The sequence below is a fragment of the Echinops telfairi genome, unplaced genomic scaffold, assembly GCF_000313985.2.
Source record: "Echinops telfairi isolate 266 unplaced genomic scaffold, ASM31398v2 ScPeMD7_2291;HRSCAF=2852, whole genome shotgun sequence".
NCBI classification, from domain to species: Eukaryota; Metazoa; Chordata; class Mammalia; order Afrosoricida; family Tenrecidae; genus Echinops; species Echinops telfairi.
In genome coordinates this window covers 30463122-30472193 of record NW_022106189.1, presented here as the reverse complement: position 1 = coordinate 30472193, position 9072 = coordinate 30463122, and the positions used below count along the sequence as shown (strand labels likewise).

Sequence of the window (9072 nt, the reverse complement as noted above, 5' to 3'; positions counted from 1 at the left end):
CGAGGGAAACAAATGTACAAATGTGCTTGACACAATGGATGTATGCATGGATTATGATAAGAGTTGTACGAGCCCCCAATAAAATGATTTTAAAAAAAGAGAGAGAGAAGCGGTTCGAATGGCACTGCTGACCTGGTTGGTAGCCAAGTGTTTTAATGACTACACCACCAGGGACCATTAAGTGCTATGCACCAAGAGAAAGGGAATGAAAAGTTCTTATTAAAAACAAGAATTCGTGTTTTTTTCTGAGAACTAAAGGAAAAGTGATTTACTAGAAGCAAGATATTGGAACAACGGTATCAAAAACGACTCACCCTTCTAGAACAAAGGCAAGTTTAAAAGTCAAATGGGATAACCATTTCACCGCCTATGCCTGACAGCACATGCATCACCATCTGACTTGAGAGTGTAACATAATCACTAATGGCTCTGTGAACTCACTGCCACCCAGCCAACGCCGACTCACAGCGACTGGAGAGGACAGATTAGCGATGCCCCATGGGTTTCAGAGACTGCAAGTCTTTCTGGGACTAAAAAGCCTCATCTTCCACCTGAGCTCTGTACTAATACCAGAGCAGCTGCAGACTGTCGACAGGGATAGGAGGGAAAGGATGACTCAGAGCAGCAAGGGAAAAACACATTGGCGACCAATATTCTCATGAGACTGCAAACAAAGCAGCCTTATCAGATGTAGCACTCACTCCTCCGTCATACATACCCCTGCCTCTCTCCTGCCATTATAAGTTTTAAAAGGGCAGTTGGGATTTTTGTGTAAGAATTAGGGCCACACAATTGTATTTCTTAAGTTTAAAGAAGACCATTCTAGTATTTTAAGCCTCTCTCTTCTCCATCTGTTACTATTCCAGGACACAGTCAAGACAAAACAATTATCCTAATAAAAAAACGTAAGAAGCTCTAACGCTAAGAAAGCTTTGTAATGTTAACAATGAAACTACCATGGAAGGCAGTGGGATTTTTAAAAAATTGCATAAGGGTTAAACCAATCGTTTTTTGTCAAAAGTACAGAGGAGTAAAGTTTCATAGAGTAGAGATGAATCACCCCTTTTAGCGATTTTGCAAAAACAAATCAATAAAATGAAAAATGCTTGCTGCTCTTTGTAAAGTTGGGGATGGGGGAGGTGGGTGTCATTCAAGCGGTAGGTGAGCAGAGACGCAGCCTGCAGAAGCAGCCTCCCACCAGACGTGGTTCAGAGAGACCAGTCTTTGCCCCACCTGCCTGGCATGGGGGATAACTCAGGTGGGCCAAGTGAACAAGGGCTATAAGGAGAGAAGTTGCCAACACCAGATCTTACAGGATAAGATGAACCTTAGCAAGCAAGTGACAATAGAGAAAAACTTAACTATATATGGAACTAGTTCGTTCACAAGTAACTCAGTGTAAACAAGCTGAGTTGTCCTAACCCATCCCATACCCATACCTGTGATCTTGCTTCAGAGCCATGTTCTAGCTCGTAATTTGGGGAGCCCATCGGCTTCCTCTTCTGAACATTGACAGATGAAACGGAAGGCAAAGGAAGCTTAGTGGGAGTCAACACTCTGGGCCCACGCTGACTGGAGGCTGCCTCCAAGCCATCTTATCTCTTTCTTCACACTACAGTCAGGAGGACGCTTTTGCTGGCATACAGCAAACCATTGCCCCACTTTCCTTGTCCTCCCAAGGGTGCCCACACCAAGGGACCACCAGATCTCTCCCTCCCCTGCTCAGGGTCTACGTCCCAGAAAGCAGTTCATGGCTACTATGGCTCAAGAGCAGTCCTCCAGCCCGGGAATGTGAGAAAGGGTAAGGGTTATCTATGGCAAGTCTATCGCCTTGAATAAATAAGTACAAGATACTGTTAAACAAGAATAAATCTCTTTCATTCTCTCAGTTGGATTAACAAAACACATCTGTTACTTCTACATAGATTTTTAGCAGGTTACTGGAGTAATGCGAGACCCTTACTGGCAGTGTTAACAGAATCACCTAATGGGTTAACAACAACCAAGTTTCCCAGCAGTTCTGACACTATGGGGCTGGAGTAAAGCAGTGTTTATTCCAAAAGGTTTCCAGGTGATTCTGATGTAACCTCTCTGCTGACCAAGGTTGGGAAATGACTGACTCAGAAAACAATCGGTTCCACTACCGTCAAGTCAATTCCGATTCATAGTGAACCAGGAGGACAGAAGAAACATACCCCACAGGCTTTCCCAGGCTGTCCGTCTTTACGGAAGTGGACTACTACATCTTTTCCCCGTGGAGCAGCTGTGGTTCAAACTGGTAAGCCTCTGTTTAGCAGCCAAGCACTTTAACCACTGTGCCACCAGGGCCTTACCCTCAATACAGACTGACATAATTCCAACCTACTCAAAAGACCCGGTTTTCTAATGTTAAGGCCCTGAGTTTTTTAGTTTGTTCTTTAATGATAAAAATCTAGGAGGCCTCTATCAAAACAAGTAAATGATTCCCACATTAAACAATAACAGGATGTACGACTCAATGAAAAGGTAAGGAAATGGTAGTCTCACTCATGCTCCAACATTAGAAGATCTCTCTCTAGGTGGTATGGACAAGCTCAGGGCACGACAGATGGAAAAGAAAGGAAGTAAGAACGGACATACGTGACCAAGTGAGTCACTGATTTGTTCTGTGTCTCAGTGACAACTTGGGCAATGTCTCATCCCCCCTCCCCCATTACTTAGCACTTACCAAGGCTACTTATTAACAAGACCGAAGATTTTTTTATTTAAGGTGAACTGAAACGCAACAATGCCTCCTCTTAAACCAAGCACCTTACTACTAATAGCAATAATAAGTGAACAAGGACCAAGAAATAGTTATTTAGTTATTCACAGTAGAAAGTACAAAAGAAATTTAAAAAAGGAAAGAGACTTATATCTATATGGCCTGCTGCCCCAGCCCTGCAGGACAGAGGACTGTTCCAGAAGATTCAGAGAAGCAGGTCACCAGGATGTTCTCCCTTGGGGCAGCTGGTAGGTTCAAACCACAGATCTCTAGTTTAGTAGCTGAGTGCTTAAACACTGTGTCATCAGGGCTTTATAGGCATGCGTAAGGCAGTTTATACAGAAGTTTAAACAAAATTACTCTTTTTAGATGTTACTTTTGACTTAATATTAGATTATGAAAACAATTAAGTTGTCAACTCAGTTACTCCTTAGGAACATGGAAGCAAAGACAGCCAGAAGCAATGCAGCGTGTCCCTGGCCTGCCTGGGCCCTCTCGCAGGATGCTCTGCTGCTCCTCTGGGAGAGAGGTGGTCAAAATATTCCGAGAGTCTGGGTTGTAACAAGGAACTTCAAAAGGTTTGTGGGAAAATGCTTTTTTTTTTTTAAAGCATTGAAAAAACTTAGTAGAGACTGTACAAAAGCATGGAGCAAATGGTGGGACGGTGGGGCTATCAGATCTATTTTCTGCAACCCAGACAAGTCCCTGAAACCTACTTAGATGAAGCTTTCTATTCTCACCCCCAGTCAAAGAATTCAGAGTCCCCTTGTAGGCATACTGCTACAACTCTCAGATACAGCCCAAGAAACCGGCCCTTTCCTCCCTCCATTCCGATGCATAGGCTTCAAACTAGAACAGTTGGCTCAAAGTCAAGGCCTAAGCACATGATTACTTATCCTCCTCCCTTCCTGCCACACACACCATCTAGAGAAGGGCTTCATTTCATTCCGAAGTCCTTGCCAATCTAGGACATATTAGGACTATTACCTCCTTCCTTGCTAACTGCAAGGTCAGCAATTCAAAATCACCAGCCACTCCTCAGAAGATGAGGCTTTCTACTCCTATAAAGAGTTAACCCACAAGGGGCATCTCTACTCTGTCCTACAGAGCTGCTGTTGAGTCAGAACCCACTCGATGGCAGTGAATTTTTGGGGGAAATTAGTTTATCATCTACCTCTTTGAAAGCAAGAAATAGAGGATTTAATTTTAATGGGGAAAATGCTGAAAGCATTTACATTTCTTTCTTTAGTAGGATAATCTACTTAGTCATTAGCTATCTCACTACATAAGTATTGGGAACACATTCAAGTACTGAGCAGCTAAAACGCATTTCTTAAAACTCATGAGTTCACATTTTAATTAACAGGACTCTGATGCAAAGTCAAGAACAGGGGAAGAAGGAAGGAAAGGAGATTGCGGATTCAAAAATTACATTCTCCACTAACTTCTTTAGGTGCCCTCTTAACAGCCAGCCAGGGCTGCCAAAATAAGGGACTACTGTCCCTAAAGGAGCACATTAGGAAACACACACACACACACACACACACACACACACACACACACACACGAGAAACTAGGTAGTTTATCAGTTAGAGAAATATTCATAACACATAACATGAAGCCTACCATTATAGCTGTGGAGCCAACTCGGACTCACAGAGACCTGGCAGGGCAGAGTAGACCTGCCCCCACCCCCACCCCACAGCATTTCCAAGGCTGCCGCATCTTTCTCTTGGGAGTGGCTGCTGGGAGTACAAGCTGCTGGCTTCACAGTTAGTCAAGCACTTAACCACTGTGCCATCAGGTTCTAGAACATGAAAAAAGGTTATAAAAAAGCTGGGCTGAAAGAGCAATTCTGCTGATTTCCTCAGTAATTTAGGCCACTATTACAGCATGCCAGAGCCAAGGCAATGGTCTGGTTTCCCTGGTTCATCATCCCCTCGTTTTTTTCCCCAACAGTGACCATAGGTTTCTAAAATAGATAAATCAATTGCCAGCAAGAGATGTCTCTCCTGAAGCTGCCCATGCTGAAAAGTCTTAGGCTTTTGGGCCCCAAAGCCCAAACCCTTTCATATGGCCTACAGGTCCTGCTGGCTGTGGGAGCAGATCCGGGGCCAGCTTCATACAGTCTAATCTAACCCTACTCAATTTCTCTCAATACCCAGGACATTCTAGCTTCTCTTCTGTCTCTGGACCTTTGAATGTGCCATTTCCTATTCTAGGAACAGACCAGCAATTCCATTTCTACAAATTTATCCCACAGATACAACAGTACATGCACCAAAGATCTGTGTTCACGTAGCTCAAAGTGTAAAAGCCATCACTTTACTGCTGTACAGCACATGCAATTTATGAGTGGGCTTCATACAGTTCATGGAAAATGGAACAGAGAATGGAGTGTACATCTATCCCCAACAATACTTCATGGCAACAATACCTGTCACAGTCTATAATATGAATTGAATTGTGTTCCCCCCACCCCACCACTGGATCCTAAACCCCTGTACTGGTAGATGGAATACCACTTGGGAACAGGGTTTTGCTATTTTAATAAGGGGAGATTGTCTTCTGAGATATAAGAAGTGCAGTTTAGACAGCCAGGGTGAGCACAGCACAAATGGAGGAAAGCAGATGTCATGTGGAGACTGCCATGGGATCCAAGAGTGGCAGGGGCGGAGAAGTCAATAGAGCAAGTCTTCCCAGCGCTGAACTTGGATTTGTACTTCAGGCCCCTCAATCACGAGAAAGACTTTCCTAGCCACTCGACCTGCCCATTTGAAATGTTTATTAGAGTGGCAATAAAAACGAGCGGTGCGGTCAACAAGGTATAGGCGTCATCTTACAAATGAGAAAAGGGAGAACATCCCAGTCAGAGTCGTGGCGTAGTCAGCTGCACAGCTAGACCTTGCTCCCTATGGGGTTAGCTTTAATGCTGTGAGGTGACTAAGGTGGGGGTTGGCCAGGTCGGAAAGACCACCTCACAATATTATCCAACCTCAACGAGGCGGCAGCAGGGGTGGATGGGCATGGTTCAACCAGTCAGGCCTATGTGAGGGAGGTCTCAATAAGGCTGTGGATGTGGAAACTCTTGGGCTTCCTGGTGGGGATAGACAACTATGCACGTGGAAGAGAAACACAACCTTTTTGAGGGGGCATGAAAGCTCCACAGTGGGAACCCAGGTCCTGAGTTGTATCCTTTTTACTGTATTAATAATTGTACATAAGTGCTGTCCTGAGTTCTAGGAGTCATTCTACCCATCATCAAACCCATGGGTGCAGCGAGAGCTAGCAGGGCCGAATTGAAGGAGCCAGGGACTTCTGAGCTTACTTACAGCTGGTATCCTGAAGGGGTAGAACAGCTGTGGCCAACAGGTTGGAAGTGAGGGGGCTGGCTAGCTCATGGCTAGCATCCTAAAGGGGTAGTGGGAAAAATCCCAATTTACTGCAGTCAGTCATAAGTGGGGGTCTTGTGGGAACCCCAAGCTTGTGGCTGGCATCTGAAGTCTCCCGCTGACTTGGCAGTCTGGAGGAGGGTGCCCGCCCCTCTGTGTGTCAGGTCTGGCCTAGTTCCAGGTAATTAAGGTCAGCTGGTATTGGAACAGAAGCAGCAGAGAACCCGGTTTACCCTGCTCTCACTGCACTCCCTTATAGGATTAAAATCAAATTAGGTTCTGTGCTTCCTTTGTTTCCTGTTTAAATCCAGACCAATGCCTCTCCCAGAAAACCTTTCCAACATCTCAACTCTTGTAACTGACCGTCCCCACCCCCTTCGACTAAACACTTCTATCAGAGCAGCAGCAACAGGAACCTATAAACCTCTTGCCCACACTCAAAACTCTCAGAAGGAGGTCCTTTTGTCATTTAATTTTTAATCCCCAACATTCAATGCAGCACCAAGCACAAAATAGGAAGGCAAGTGCTCACATATGGAATGAGCACTTTACAAGTGTTAACAAATATTACAAATACAGCACAGACACATCTGGGTTGATCCAACTCACCTTATTGCAGAAAAAGACCATTGCATGAAAAATTCAGGCATTATTAATATAAAAACAATTCTTAAGTGCTACATTAGTAACATTACTTATTAGTTGTAAAACACACAAAATAGTTGCCTTTGAAAAAGTATCTAAGAGCCATTAGAAGACAAGTCTGACTTAGAGGGCAATGAGCAAAATCAATAAAAATTTCAATTCTGCCTCTGAGTTATTGGGACATTCCCAAATGCCTGGAATCATGGATGGGTAGTGAGAAAACCCCAAATTTGTATCCAGCAGGTCAGAAATGAGAGTGTTGTGGGAACTCACTGTATAAATTTGTAACTCTACTCAGGTTGAGATGATCCTAAAATTGTGTTGCAATGAATTTACTTTACAATTTTAGAAGTGCAATTCTGCTCATTGCTCCCCCTTTTCTTTGTCCATTATAATTCACCAGAAAGGGCTTGATGGCAGTATTTGGAGGACTTGGTCCAGTAATCTAAAACTGCCCACCTACCGAGGAGCACGTATGCAAGCAAGCATTTAATTTCCACATTCCACACGAGAGCACTCCACAAGACCAAGTAAAGGGCTGGCAGCAGAACGGTCCCACAACTCACAACTGTCATCTCTCACGTGTTTATCCATGTAAAGAGCCCTGCCACCACCCCCCAGCACTCATGCCTCATTTTGCTGAGGATGAGTATTAATCACAAGTTTGCATTCTGTTTTAAAATATTTTTTAACATAAAAATACTTAAAGTTATTTACTGGTTAAATTACTTAGACCCCTCAATGAGCATAACTAAGGCTCCAAGAAGATGTCTGCTATTTATCTTGTGGCGTCAAGCACCCCAGAATTAAGCTACCTTGTACCCGGTTTCAGAACCAGGGATGGAAACAATTACACTAGTTCTAACGCTTGAAAGTGACCAGCATGTTCCTATAACCCCATCCCCTAAATGTGTACGGCAATTTTCCTCAACAGCTTTTCAAAGAAGTTTCTCTTTCCAGCAGTGTATTGTCAGAACAGTAACACACATGGAGAGGCACCAAGCTGCAGATTTAGAAAATGGAGGTTTGGCCATGAGTATACTCCTCACTCCATTTCCTCCTTCCTCTCAATTTGCTCCAGGCACAGCTTGTAAGGGAAAATCTTAGTAGTCACCAAGATGACTCATTCCTGGAAGCTTATCTCGCCCCGCATTCAGCATCCCCACCTCTACAACCCTTTTGGCCATTACACAAGCATCAAATTCAACAATTTGCACATTTTCTAGAGAATAAAAGGTTGTGCCTTCTGGTACCCAGGCAGAGAGAATTATTTTTATATGCCAAAATCGATCTTACTGTTTATGAGACACCTCCAAACCCGAAGATTATAACGACTTTCAATGCTTAAAAATTCCACAAATGACTACCATCATCCTGATGCAAACCTGGGCCATCGCCTAGGTTCAAATGAAGGCAATTTTTTATCAAGGATACCCAGCCACCAACACCATTACTTTTACCACAACCAGAACAAGATTCTACCTGTCCCTCGTCAAAATTATAATTGCCAGGGACTTCTGAGGTCATCTGCCAATAGTCAAAAGGCACAATTCCAACAGTTTGCCCAAAAGAGGAGCCAGGGCTTCCCAAGGTCTTCGGGGCATGTGCTCTGAAAGTCAACACATAACTTTACCTTTCCCAGCAACCCGCAGAACAGCTTCAGAGACTGGAAATTATTTTTACAATGAGGCATGCTGGGCTTTGAGAGGTAAGTAACTTGCCCAAAGTCACCCCGTACTGACTGACAACAGTGCTGAGTTTTGAATCAAGGATTCTGGCTAAAGCTCTCAGCCATCTGTCACCCCCTATCTCTTATACCCAAGAATCATCCAGCAAGTCCTCCAGCCGCATCAAAGGAGGATGCTTCCATTTTGAAGACACAGAAATGGAACTAGCAGTTACCTTCCGTGGCTGCAGTCAGACTGAGGAGGAAAGAACGCGGGTCTCAGCCCCTGGTCAGCAATCTGCCGGCTAGTGCACCTTGTGCTTGGGGCCCAGATCGGTGATCATTCTAAAGGAGAAGAAGCACAAAGCATTTTTTCCCTCTAAAATGTCCTTTTAAAAATTCTGGTAAGCATAATCAACAAATATATTTGTCATTTTAACACACTTTTTACATGTACAATTCAACGACAATATGTTCATCATCTTGTGCAGTCATCATCACCACTGTCCACATTTCCCTCTCATCCTTAACAAAAGCTCACCGAAGCACAAGTCACTTTATGAAACACTAAATATATAAACTCATATATACTACTATGGAAAGCAAAATGAGGGCAGAGGGAAGAT

The 9072-nt window shown here is 43.9% G+C and overlaps 1 protein-coding gene across 2 annotated transcripts in view; it reads right to left on the bottom strand.

Annotated features, from left to right (window-relative positions):
- CTCF (CCCTC-binding factor) overlaps positions 1–8893 on the bottom strand; it is a 45450-nt gene extending 36557 nt beyond the window's left edge. The window contains exon 1 of one of the 2 annotated variants that reach the window (XM_004704607.3): positions 8683–8893. The gene's annotated coding sequence lies outside the window, so the exon portion shown is untranslated. The remainder of the gene's footprint in view (positions 1–8682) is intronic. The other variant, XM_045293615.1, reaches the window with a different exon arrangement.
- Positions 8894–9072: the final 179 nt, after the last annotated feature.